This window comes from Elephas maximus, chromosome 23 (genome assembly GCF_024166365.1).
Source record: "Elephas maximus indicus isolate mEleMax1 chromosome 23, mEleMax1 primary haplotype, whole genome shotgun sequence".
Taxonomy (NCBI): domain Eukaryota; kingdom Metazoa; phylum Chordata; class Mammalia; order Proboscidea; family Elephantidae; genus Elephas; species Elephas maximus.
In genome coordinates this window covers 14,475,916-14,490,373 of record NC_064841.1, presented here as the reverse complement: position 1 = coordinate 14,490,373, position 14,458 = coordinate 14,475,916, and the positions used below count along the sequence as shown (strand labels likewise).

The following is a 14,458-nucleotide window of genomic DNA, read 5'->3' as shown; positions in this document are numbered from 1 at the left end:
ATATATGTGTGTGTTTGTGTGTGTGTGTGTGAAGGAGCCCTGGTTGCACAGTGGTTAAGTGTGCAGCTGCTAACGTGAGGTTGGTGGTTGGAAAGCACTAGCTGTTCCGCAGGAGAAAGATGTGGCAGTCTGCTCCTGTAGAGGTTATAGCCTTAGAGACCCTATGGGGCAGTGCTGTTCTCTCCTATAGGGTCACTATGAGTTGAAATTGACTTGAGGGCAATAGGTTTGTTTTTTATCTTAAACAGAAGGATAATGTTTTATGTGGAAATTATATACTGATTTTGTAAATCTTATGGATTTTTACTATGTAAGCCCTTAAAAGTCAAATATAAAGAGCTGAGTTGCAGATCATGTCTGCAGGATATCTGCATTTTTCATTATGTAGCTTTATGCAATTTCAAGTATCAGATTGTCACTACTCAAATGTTTTCTATATGAAAAATTAAAAAAAAAATTTTCTTATCCTCGTTTGTATTGCTAAGATATCTTTCACTCTAAAGAGAACATTTCAATAGGCAGAATGTGTCTACCAATTCAAAGTTATACTTCTGTTGGATTGAGTCTACATTTTAAAATATCTTTGTCTTGTTAGGCAAAAGCCTGTTAGAGCTCTGGTTCAATGGAGGAAAAAGGAAAGAACTGGGAAAGAATAAATACATACGGAATACATTTTAATCTAGTAGTTCATTTCTCCTGTTTGGAATTTTTTAATATATGTCCCCTAATCTTTTTTTTTTTAATCTACTGAAAAACATGCGTGTATTTATTGCAGAATATTCTTAGAATTAAACTAGTCTTACTTGTTTTACATTTAGAGGGTAAATACAAGCAAATACACGCAAAATGTATTCCAGGTAGCACAATGTCTACATATATGCATATATGATAGTCCCTCATTAAATATAAGCTCCATTTAAATTTAAATTTCACAACTTACTGTGATTTAAGGTCTAGATATCTGAGCAATTAAGCACGTATTTTTATTCATAATACGCACACTTACTAATAAAAAGGAATCTAAATCTTGGAGGAAAGATAAACAGCAATTGCTAACATAGCATTTAAATTCATGAAGTAGAGAAATGGAGAAATGATTATGATTGATGATAAACCATAAGAGGAAAAATATTATTAAGCCCTAGGACTTTAACTCAAAAATTATGCAGAAGTAGTAAAGGGGAAAAAAGATTTTCAAGGTTATATTATTCCAGAGTTTTATTAAAAAAAAAAAATGTAATGGATTATACTACCAAGAATTATTTTTTGATATTGCAATACGATTGAAATGGCTTCATGCATACTTATTTTATAGACAAATTTAAGTAGGTCATTCATAGAAAGCAGTTACAGATTTGCTGAAAAAGCGAGGGGAAATCAAATGTTGCAATCTGCCAGGTCTGTCAAAGAGCTAACAGAATCAGCAACCTCAAACGAGGGTCGCCTGGGTAGAGGAAACCCAGATGGTTCAGTTTCTTACATTTCATCAAGGCCTTGCACTATTTGGAAATAATCACACCGTTAGTGATGTACTCCCTAGAGAGAGAACTGTAGAGTTGTTGCTCCCCTATAATGTTGTAGGGTGTTACCTTCCATACTAAAAAGAACCAGTTGCCATGGATTCTGACTCACAGCAACCCCATAGGATGAAGTAGAACTGCCCCATAGTGTTTCCAAGGAGTGGCTGGCGGATTTGAACTGCCGACCCTTTGGTTAGCAGCCTTAGCTCTTAACCACTGCACAACCAGGGCTCCCTTTCCATACTAGGGCAAAACAAATGCTCAAGAAACCATGAGGCTCAAAACTAGCCCCAATTCATGAATAGAGTGAGAAAGTACCTTACTGCCACAAAGCTGGTGAGGCTAGAGATAGAGAGCAGAGAATTTAGGGAGCAGGGTTGATTTACTCGAAGAATTCCAACATGTGACTGAAAATCTCTTCTGTGAGGTCTTCTAGTAACCAGATTTTTTGAACTTCATTTTCCTAGACAGCGTCAATTTTTAGAAGACCGACAGTAATAATGTTTTACCTATATGCCTGTTTTCAAAACTTGGATCAGTAATATCCAAGTATTAACCATTTTCATATTCACTTCAGTATTTTTGCCTTATAAGTATGCCTTAATATTTTCCCTTAAATGGATTTTAAATTGGCTTGCTTGGTTGTGAGGGTGGGAAAAAATATAAAATTGTTGTCTTTACACCACTGAATTGATCTTTGTACCACTGGTTGGGATATACTGCTTTGAACAGTTCCCCTATAATTTCTTCCTTTAGCTTTTGCCTGACTCAGACTGGATGGTTTATAGGGAAGTAATTCATCCCACCACAAACTTCTTATCAAAAGGAATCTAAAAACCAAAAGAGCTCATGTGATTTTCCCATCATTTCTTCCTAACTAAATAGATATGTATATACATATATCTATGAACATTGACATCCATGTGAGGGAACTCTCCTATGAAATAACCCAAAAACCCAAAATATCTCTATATAAATACAGAGCCCTGGGGGTGCAGTGGTTAAGTGATACAGCTGTTAACCCAAAGGTCAGCAGTTTGAATCCACCAGTTGCTCCTCGGGGAGCAGTTCTACTCTGTCCTCTAGGGTTGCTGTGGTTTGGAATCAACTTGATGCCAATGGATTCGGTTTGGGTTTGAATATATATATATATACACACACACACACATATACATATGTAAACTAAAAACACTAAATACACAATATACACATATATACATATATAAACATAGATACATAGTTTATAATGCAGTACAAATTTCTTAAGAGAGGAATTAATGATATATATGTGGTAATGCACCAAGATATGGAAGAAGAAATAAAATCAGTGTGCTCAGGTGAGGCTGCTGGGAGGGACTTTGTTTTTGTAGCACATCTTCTGAAACAAAGACTTTTGGCTTCTCCAATTTCTACAATTTAAATGTTGAAAATCTTTAGGTTCTGACAAAACATGGATCATTGACAAATTGGAAGGACACATTTCAATTTGTGTTTTTAAGGAAGGTCATTTGATTTTCATTCATCTATTAACACTGTAGATTTAAGCCTTTACCAATATAGTTCAGCTAATTGATATCCTCAATCAGTTCAACTTCATAATTGCAATCCCCATTGGACATAGTTTCTCTAGACTTTGATATTCTAGTTGCCTCCAGCAAGCTTCGCCTTTTACACATGGTGTTAAATTTATATATAACCTTCTGGTTAAGCACATTAGAGTTCTTATACTTTTTAACTTCCAGCATTTACTTTCAATTTCAATGCTATCTGGATGCTGATTAACAAGAGACTGACATTCCTATTAAAGATACTGTTTTGAAGTTTTTCAATATATTTTGGCTGCGTTGTATATATGCCACTGGTGTTGAGGTTCTGAACAGAGCTAGGAAAACATAAGAAATACTAAAATTCTTTACCCTTGTTTGGGAGGTTAATTTTTCACATTATCAAGTTTTTCAAGAAAAATGAATCTTAATTAAGAGGTTTTACATGGGCATATACCCCACTGTGGGGGAAACAGAACTTTCCCGTACTTATGTGTCTGCCACATGGCCTGCCTCAAATTCCCTTGCCTTTTTAGGGAGAAGCATGGTGCAGGAGAAAGGACACACGCTTGAAATAAAACCTAGAATCAAGATGTTCTGTGTCAAGGTGACTTTGAAAAGACTATAGATCACCTATATCAATTCACTCAGTTGTTTCTTCTAAGAAATCTTTGCCAGAGACAGATAAGACAGTAAATGAAAAATAAATAAATAAAAATAACTTCACTTTTGGCTTTAAGAAATTCCTACACATCAATTTATGGCAACAATTTATAATTTGTTAAATTACGACACCAACTAACCAGAGCCAAATGTGAACTTATTAAACAATAATTTACTTTTCAAGACTCATTTCAAGACCCTCATCTCTGTTTCGACAAATCCTAAACCATTATACCAGGAACTTTGCTCACTCACATACAGTTCTTTGTTTTGATAGACTGGTCTCAACTTCTAGCGCCTAGACCACAAAGCCCTGTGTTCCTGCCACACCTGACTTCCCTTCAGAGGCACTGCTAAGACTCTTAAAGTGATGTTCTCCTTTCAGGCAGAAAGTTTTAAGGCATGTAGCCTTGGTTTATTAACAAGCTACCTGGTAGTATTTGCGGGAGTTCAACGAAAAAAATAGTGTGTTCAAGTTCTAGATTCTTCAGTAGCTAAATGGATAATCTCTTATTTAAGCTCTCGAATCATAGTTTTCTCATTTATAATTATACAATTATTATTTGATAATAAGTACAATGCTCTGCATATCCCACAGGCTCAGCGGGGATTAAATGACGGTGCACTTGAAAGTGCTTTTCAGAAAGTAACACATTTTATGAATGTTAGTAGCAATGATCGTCGTTATTATCGTTGATTCTAGATGTGTTCACAATCATCAGAACAGGCTAATTTCTTAAATTGGGCTCACTGATCATTAGGAAAATGATTGCCATTTATTTATTTAATTTTTTCTCTTGGCTTTTCTGGAAGCTTTTGTTCAAAAGCTACTTTACTAAGAAATAAGAAAAGCAATGTTTAGAGACAATTTCTCACAAATATTTTCACATTTCTCCATGATCCAAGCTTTCTGAGGAAAGAACCCCGACCAGTTAGGTTAAAGGAAGGTCAAATAGCAAACATGAATTGAAAGATAGAGCTAGCATGCCACTCTGGAGAGATTTAAGTTTTTTTTTTGCTTCTAGTAAATCGAGAGATCTCCTTTCTTCAGAGAAGAGTTGTTTGTATTCCAGTGTTAAGGTCTCTCTCTCTTCAGAAAGGAGAACAAACAAACACACAAGCAAACAAACAGTTGCCATCAAGTTGACCCCAAGTCAACTGCTCTGTAAGGTTTTTGATGGCTATGACCTTTCAGAGATACATCACCAGGCCTTTCTTCTGAGGTGTCTCTGTGAGGATTCAAACCACCAGCCTTTCAGTAGGTAGCCGAGCGCTTAGATGTTTGCATCATCCAGGGACTCCTCAGAAAGGAAGACGGGCCAATATGGCAGTCATTCTATCTATAAACCCCAAGTTTCATAATTTCACGATTCCTCGTCTGTGGGAAACACTATTGCACCTCTCAAACCACAAGAACACACAAAGGTAGGCATCACTTTGCATGATTTGGATATGTCCAAATTTCAGTTACTACCAAACCAAAAAATCAAACTCACTGCCATCGAGCCGATTCTGACTCATAGTAACCCTATAGGACAGAATAGAACTGCCCAGAGTTTCCAAGGAACACCTGGTGGATTCAAACTGCTGACTTTTTGGTTAGTAGCCATAGCTCTTAACCACTATGCCACCAAGGTTTCCTCAGTTGCTACAGTTTGGTTAAATAACACCAGTTCCCCCAAAACATGGTTTAAATTAAATTTATCTTGGAATCAGTTTCCTTTTGTGTAAAAATGAAAGTGCTGAACAGAAAGGGTTCAACTGTACAGTCTCAAATGTCTTTTCCAAACCTAAGATGTTGAAGAAGGCTTTGAAGAAGCATACAGGTACGGTATGATGACATTATATCAAATATAAGCACCGGCTTCTGAACTGTAAAATAAAATAAAACTCAAAATAATGACATCATAGAAAAATTTGACTAGTGCTGCCTTCCAAATAGTGAAAGGAAACACCAAATTTTCTAACATACTGAAATTCTTCGAATGCTCCTGTGGCCTACACCTAAATGACGTTGGGGAAATCTACAGTCAATTCATTGTCAAGGCTATATCTTTGATTCCTGAGACTTACCCTGAGTTTGGGACCTGGACCAGAACCAAACTGGCTTACTTTATCAACTTGCATGGCTACTTTAATTGATTTATAGGTGCTTGTTTCACTAAATATATGACTAAATAGAGATTAACAACCTTAGACCCCTGGATTTTTTTTTGGGGGGGGGGTTGTCTAGACTCCACTGTATCCTCTTTATTGTTATAAATGATTTGATGCATCAAACCCGATCACATCACCACCCTCCCGCAAACAAACATGCTCGCTTACATAACCTTATCCATGTTATTCTCACTGGAATGCAAACTCTCCTTACCTTCAAAGCGTGCACATCTTTAAAGACTAAATGCAAGCCCATGCATTATAAAACATGCCTCCTACATGCAGGCACACACACACTGACACACACACAAAACAACGCTCAGCACTACATTACTATTGCTTCTTTCCTTTACATTGTCTAATCTAATACGGAGCTCTGGTGGTGTAGTGGTTAAGAGTTTGGCTGCTGACCAAAAGTTCAGCAGTTCGAATCCACCAGCTGCTTCACCCTGTGGGGGCAGTTGTACTCTGTCCTATATGGGTTCTATGAGTCGGAATCGACACAGACGACAACCAGGTTGGGGTGTGTTTTTTAAGTAATGCATCATACTTGTTTTAATCTGCACCTTTTTTTTTTTTTTTACTCAGGTTTTAGAAACTGCCTAATCCATATGATTCGTTAATTTTACAGTGGATTTTGTCACATTTCCCTTATGGATTTACAATAATTATATTTATATTCCACATATTTGGGTCTTATCAGTTTTATACATTATAAATATCATTAGTCATTTTCCTATTATTATTGTCAAAAGTGTTATTCATTGAACAGAAATCCTTTAGATAAATTCAAGCTCATCATTTTTTCTTCTTTTTTTTTTTTTTTTGGTACAGTTTGGTCCTTGTTTTAGAATTTTTCCTACCTATAAGTAATAAAGAAATTTAGCTGTATTTTCTTATACTGATAATTTTCCTCTTGATATAAGTCATGAATCTGTGTAAAATTTATTTTTATATGTAGGCATAAAGCAGTATTTGTACTTTTCATATGTTAAGTCACTTTTCCAAAAATTATCTTTCAAATAATTCAGTTTTTCAACAGTGACTAAAAAAAAATTATAATATTTCTACAAAGGTAGAAATAGTAGTGCAAGGGATTTTTTCTACTCATCATTCAACTTCAACAATTACCTTACATGAAAAACCATTTTAATCTATAACCCTCAACTAAAAATGCTCATCAATGCCTTATGACATTTCACCAATACGTAAGTCAATATATGTAAATTTGCAGCTTTAAGAGATAAGTTTTTTTTTTGATGTAGCCACAGTACAATTACTACACCTTAATACCATCTAACATTGAGTCAACATTCGTATCTCCCCAGTTCTCTCATACATTATTGTGTATTTTACACCTCAGTTTTTTAAAATCCAGACCTATAAATTCCCTATACCTTGCATTTGTCTGATCATATTGCTTAAATCCTTTAAGATCTATAACATATTTGTAGGAAAAATCAAGTCATTGACTCTATTGACTTTTCTCTTCCTGAAATTTGCTTGTTTTATTCCCACAAAATGTGTACTCTATCCCTTGTATTCCCTGTAAATCCAAAGGATTGATGAGACTTAGGCTCAATTTTGACAAAAATACTTCCTAGGCAGCAGGTGCAGTATGTCTCTCTTTTTGTACTTTAAGGTCAATTCCTGTGGTGAACCTCATCCCTAAATAAATTCCCCATTATAACCTATTTCTCTAATGATCCTGGAAAAAAAAAATAATTAAAGTGTGACTCCCTTGCCTATTATTTAAAGGCACACAAAATATAGAAAGAGAAAATGAGGAAGAGATAGAAAAGAATGAGGAGGAGATAGACAAAAAAAGGTTAAATCTCAAAATATATTTAGAAATGTGGGCATGTATGGCCAACAGCTGGAGTAACTGGGTGATGCAAAGTTAACTGCTTTGCTACTAACTGAAAGGCTGGAGGTTCAAGTTCACTCAGAAGTACCTCGCAAGAAAAACCTGGTGAGCTATTTCTGAAAAATCAGCCATTTGAAAACCCTATGGAGCACAGTTCTACTCTAACACACAAAGGGTTGCCATATATCAGAATTAACAACAACTGGTATATTCAATAAATAAACCAAACCAACCCATTGTTGTTGATTCTGGTTGCATTTTGTCATTGTAATTGTACTGTGAGAGCACCTTCTTTCATGTTCTTATCAATGTTTGCAAAAACAGATCAAATATCTCTCAAAATCTAAACAGAAACCAAAGCAAGTTATCTTGAATTCTCTATAACTTTTTTCAATTTTTATTTTGAAATAATTATAGATTCACAGGAATTTACCCAGACTTAGAATCCAGCAGTCTCAGATTAGGTTCCTGGGAAGCAAACTCTGAGAATGAGATTAGCACGGAGGATATTTATTCGGAAGTCGGAGGAAGAAATAGCAAGATTGGGCAGTGGGAGAAATTGGGTTGTAATGTAGTCACCATGAGTGCCTCAGTCGAAACTACAGGGAGCTCTGGAGTTGGGACGGCCCTTGAGAACTGTTATGAGTTGGGGCAATGCGGCCAGTTTTTCACACTTTGGCACGGGTAAGTCAGTGGAGTAAGGTGGCCTCTGGAAAGAGGTGCAAACTTGGTTAGGAAAGTTTTTGAGTTGAGGCAATTGTCAGTAATGGCTGAGAGCTGAGGGCCATCATCTCCCAGCAGTACTTCCAGCAGCTGGGGAAATAAGTCCTTCATTCCTTAGGGAGATCTGGGCAGCATATCACGACATCCACCACACCAGTCCATTATATTCTGTGATCGCATCTTGGCTAGAATATCTTCCCAAATAGAGAAAACAATCAGAACACAGTATCAGCATTGTAACTTCCAACTTCTTCCCCTGGAGTGATTATTTTTTGAGTCAGTGATGTGTTTCCCAAGTTTGTGCAGGTGACACTGTTATCAAATGCTCTGTCACTGTGCGAAATGGCTGCTCTTCGTCCCAGGTTCTGCTAACAGTTTCCTCACTCCCTGACAACCAACCACCCAGTCAATGCCATGCATTTATATTTTTGCCTTGGCAAAATCCTCTACTAGTTGCCGATCATTATTTCATTATTTAGGTTATGCTGCAAAAACAAACGTCCTAAAAAACGCAGAGGCTTACAACAAAAATATTTATTTCTTGCTCCAGCTACATGTTGTACAGCGTCCTTATTCTAGGTCACAGATCAGCAGAGTGGTCACCATCTGAAATGTTGACTGGTAAAGGGATTTACTCTGTGGCAAATTGCTCACGGACTCTTAAAAATATTCCATGCAAAAGTGGCACATATCACTTCTGATTTAATTGCACTGACCAAAGAAAGTCATTTGGCCATGACTCATTTCCAGGAGTTGGAAAATCAATTATACTATGCTCACAGTAGAACAATGCACAGTATTTGGTAGACAGCACTAAAAATAACCAAAGTTCACATTCATATACTCTTTCAGGGAAAAATTACTTGAGATCAGTATGGAGTCCATTACAATGGGCTCCATAATGGAGAATCTATGTGATTCAAATGGCAACAGTAAAAACTCAAAAATTAACTCATATCGTAACATGGCAGTGAAGTTTATTCCAATAATTAAGAAATAATTCCTAAATAAAAAGCATAATGCTAAAAAACAATAAAAGTAACTAAATTTTTATATAATATAATCATGAGGTAGAAGGGATGCAGACATTAATACAAGTGTGGTCCAAGAGACGTTTAATGTTTCTAAAACACAAACATTTAAGGGTAATTAATAGAAAAGTAGTAACAGGATTCTTGCTTTCTAAACCATTTATTAGAGGGGAAAAAAGGAGGGGGTAAAAAATACTATCAATATGACAAAAACCAGGAAAAATAAAAAAAGCAAGAAATGTGAAAGCATCATTGATTAAAAAAAAAAATTCAAAAGGAAGACAGACATACATAAAAACCTATCCACAATCACAACAAATGTGAATAGAGAAAAAAAAGCAACAAAAATGGCCATTAAGCCTGTGAAACTACCTAGGTCACCTATTATATTGACAAACATTGAATTAAGATTGATAATTTCCAGTAATGATGGTGTATCAATCAGGCACTGTTGGTTGGAGAGTAAATAGGAAAGTCTATTCGTGTGCTCTGATATTGCAAAATGTACATGATAACAAAAATAATCATAATGATAATAATGACAGTGATGGGCATATTAATAAATTAAGAAATAACATGACTAAAGGCTCTTTGCCAGAAACTGTGCCAAGAATGTGGCCTTCATTTAGTTATTTAATTCCATGACAATTTATTGTTCTTTTAATTAAAAATGTTTGCTATAAATATGTATAATAGGATTGCCTTTATCAAATAAAAACCAAACACAACTATGTATACTTCTAAATGCAGAGCTAAATAACTAGGGGGATCTATTCCAAATTGCTAATAATGTGCACTGTGGTAAGAGGCTTGGGATTGGGTGAGCTGAAGGAGTACTATTATTTCTTTACATACTTCTATATCATTTCAATTTCGTCAGGATACATTACTTTTAAAATATAAAAGCCATACCACAACAAATGTGATAAGTTCCACAATGAAGTTAAAGTTTAGGATTCACAGGGAAGAATTTTATTGTTTCCTTATACTTAAAGAGCTTCCTAAGTGCAAGAATTCATAGAATGTTACCAAATGAGTAGTGTCTACAAGCCTGTGAGTGGCCATCTAGGATACTCCACTGGTCTCACCCCTTTGGGAGCAAGAAAGAATGAAGAAAACTAAAGATAAGAGGGAAAGATTAGTCCAAAAGACTAATGGACCACATCTACATGGCCTCCACCAGACACAGTACAGTAAAACTAGGTGGTGCCTGGCTACCACCGCTGAATGCTCTGACAGAGATCACAAAAGAGGGTCCCAGACAGAGCTGGAGAAAAATGTAGAACAAAATTCTAACTCAAAAAGAAAGACCAGACTTGCTGGCCTGACAGAAACTGGAGAAACCCTGAGAGTATGGCCCATGGACACCCTTTCAGCTCAGTAATGAGGTCACTCCTGAGGTTCACCCTTCAGCCAAAGAACAGGCCCAAGGAACAAAATAAGACTGGAAGGCAGGAGGGAATAGGGAAGCTGGTAATAGTGAACCCAGGGTTGAGAAGGGATAGTATTGACATGTTGTGGGGTTGTTAACCAATGTCACAGAACAATGTGTGTACTAACTGTTTGATGAGAAACTAGTTTGTTCTATAAACCTTCATCTAAAGTACAATTAAAAAAAAAAATTGCCAAAGATTAGCAACTATTTTCAAGCTAAGAACAAGAGTAGTCAAGTAGAGTATTGTTGCTGTTGAATTGGCTCCACCTCGTGATGACCCATGTGCAACAGAATGAATACTTCCCAATCTTGTGCCATCTTCAAGAAGCCCTGGTGGCACAGAGGTTAAAGCACTAGGCTGCTAACCGAAATGTTGGTGGTTCGAACCCACCAGCCACTCCACAGGAGAGAGATGTGGCAATCTGCTTCCAAAAAGATTCACAGCCTCAGAAACCTGATGCGGCAGTTGTACTCTGTCCTATAGGGTCACTATGAGATGGAATCGACTTGACGGCACTGGTTTTTTGTGCTATCTTCACAATCATTGGTACGCTCAAGTCCATTGTTGTGGTCACTGTGTATTTTGAGTGCCTTCCAGCCTAGGGTGCTCCTATTTCAGCACTACAGCAAGACAATATCCTGCTGTAATCCACAGGGTCATAACCGGGTCATTTTCAGAAGTGGATCACCAGGTGGTTCTTCCTAGTCTGTCTTAGTCTGGCAGCTCCATTGAAACCTGTCCACCATGAGTGACCCTCCCAGTATTTGAAATACTGGTAGCATAGGTTCCAGCATCATAGCCACCACAGTACAACAAATTGATAGACGGGTAGTAGTAAAGTATGGTTGACTTAAATTTGTAGGAACTTAATTTTGTAGAGAGGATGGTTGACCATAATTTTATAGGGCATTGTCTTAGACATTTAGTGCTGTTATAACAGCACTACCACAAGTGGATGGCTTTAACAAAGATAAATTTATTCTCTCAAAGTCTAGGAGGCTAAAAGTCAGAATTCAGCATGCCAGCTCCACGGGAAGTCTCTCTTGGCTCTGGGGGAGGGTCCCTGTCACCAGTCTTCCCCTGCTCTAGGAGCTTCTCAGCACAGGGAACCCCACGTTCAAAGGATGTGCTGTTCTCCTGGCTCTTGTTTCTTGGTGGTATGAGGCCCCCTTGTTTCTCTGCTTGCTTCTCTCCTTTATATCTCAAAAGAGATTCATTGAAAACACAGCCTGATCTTGTAGATTGAGTCCTGCCTCATTAACATAACTGCCTCTAATCCTGCCTCATTAACATCATAGAGGCAGGATTTACAACACATAGGAAAATCACATCAGATGACAAAATAGTGGACAGTCACACAACACTGGGAATCATGGCCTAGCCAAGTTGACACACATTTTTGGGGGACACAACTCAATTCATAATAGGCATCATGGACAACCACATTGTACATGTTGTATAGGGTGAGGAGGTAGTATGAGGATACTGTCTACTATGGTTGTTGGTCGTTTACTTATAAGCAAGGATTTAGTAAAAAAAAGAAGTAGCACAGGTAAATTTTATCCATTATTTTGTCAACAATTTTACTGAAAACCATTTTCCAGGCAGTTTACTAAGAATCTGTTATCAGTGCTTCTCAAAATGTTTGAGGTGAAAGATTTTTTTTTTCTCATTGTTGTTGTTTATATAGAATACATCAGAGACCAACGCTATAACACACACACAAAATGAAATACTAGAAAAATAAAATAAAAATACAAAATGTGAGCCTTCTTATGTTATTTTTATCATTAGAGTCAGCCACCAGATAATTCCTTTGCCAAACTGCTGCAATAGTCTCTAACGCTTACCTAACTCTAAATTTTGGTAATTTGATCACAAACCGGTAACAGTTTGCAGGCCAGCCCTCTGCCTGTAGTAGTACAGATTTATTTTCTGAACTCATTGAATCCTCACATCTTATCAATGAGATAGTTATGATAATTAGCTTCACAGATGAGGAAACTAAGGTATAGTGATGTTAAGTAACTTGTACAAATCACACAGTTACAGAGTGGTAGAACAGGAATTCAGATGGAAACAGCTTGGCACAGGAGCCTGCACTTAACCATTAGAATATACTACTTCTCAACATATAACAGAAGGAAGAAGATAAAACCCAAAGGCAAATTTTTATTGGTATAACTTTTCGCTTGGTTTTTCTCAGTTTACCACACATATCTGACATAGAGTTTCATGTCTTTGAGTTTAACTTAATGTAAAGTATTATATTGGCAAATACACACTGACCAAATAATGTTCAAAGTCACTTTGTGGAATAGGAATAAACTTCAACTCTACTTATTAAAATTCCCCCATCACTTCAATTTATCCTATCTGCATAGCCTGTTCCACGTATTCATGATTAAACACAACCACCACAAAGAAAACTGGCCTGTGGCCAAGACACTGAGACTATTCTCATAAACATGAAGGGCTTGCTTCAAACTGAAATGTAATTTGTAAAGCAGAATCTCTTTTCTTAGTTGCACCTAGAAGTAGGCCAAACTACCCATTTTGAACGAACTGACAGAAATGACACAGTTTATATTAGTGACTAAACCCACAAAGTTTGTAAAAATTCTTGAATCAAAAGTATAATTTCAACAGCAAATTTTGACTGGTCTATGCATAAATAATTATTCAGTTTAAATTTCTGATAAATATAACTTGCAATGAAATATCAACTGTAAAGTTTTATAACAATAGAGTTTGCTTCTTTAGTTTTTTTTTTTTTTAAGTCTTAATTTCTTTAAGTCTAGGGGTTCACAAATTTTCATGCACAGACAGTCTGGCTTTTACTGATGGAAGTACTACTAGAAAAAAACACATATTAATTAGCATTCTAGATAACTATGATTTAGAATATTGCTATTCTTATCTGATCTAATTTGAAAGAAATTCTACATTTTAAATTAGTAAATCATACACCCACACTCGAAGTGGTTGACGACTTTGCTTTTTCCACTCAGTTGTTAAACAGAAAACTAACACGCATGACGTCTTATCATCGGGCAGAGTAAAGACTTTAACTGGTGGATGTATTTTGTTAAATGTTATACAAGTACGCTTTCTATTTCACTGTTCAAAATGTGTATCACACTGTACTAAATAAGGTTTGTTTTTATTTGCTCAATTCAGAAGATTTCAGTAACTCTTTTCTTTCTAGCAGTCTTACTCAAAGATATATCCTGAAATTAACTTCATAAGACAGGATATTTAAGTATTAATCATTCGGAAGAGCAGAGTTTGTCTTATAGGCAATTAATCATTTTTTTTTCATTCAGCAAATTTCATTGAGAACGAAGTACTTACCAAGAACTGTTGTTTACCTTGTTTCTTTTAGGAGTTGGTCGGTTTTACTTGAGAACAGATTTCCCACCTCTGCTCTCTCAGCCAGAATTGCCTAGTGGCCAGCAAGGAGGGGGAGCAAGGCTGGAAAAGAAGCACATTTGAAATCTACAGTGATGACACACAT

The 14,458-nt window shown here is 36.4% G+C and overlaps 1 long non-coding RNA gene across 1 annotated transcript in view; it reads right to left on the bottom strand.

The window, feature by feature from the left end:
- Positions 1-14,458, bottom strand: part of LOC126066292 (uncharacterized) — a 261,248-nt gene that overhangs the window by 241,071 nt on the left and 5,719 nt on the right. Inside the window, exon 2 of the long non-coding RNA XR_007515054.1 lies at positions 14,296-14,415. This is a non-coding gene — a long non-coding RNA (uncharacterized LOC126066292). The remainder of the gene's footprint in view (positions 1-14,295; positions 14,416-14,458) is intronic.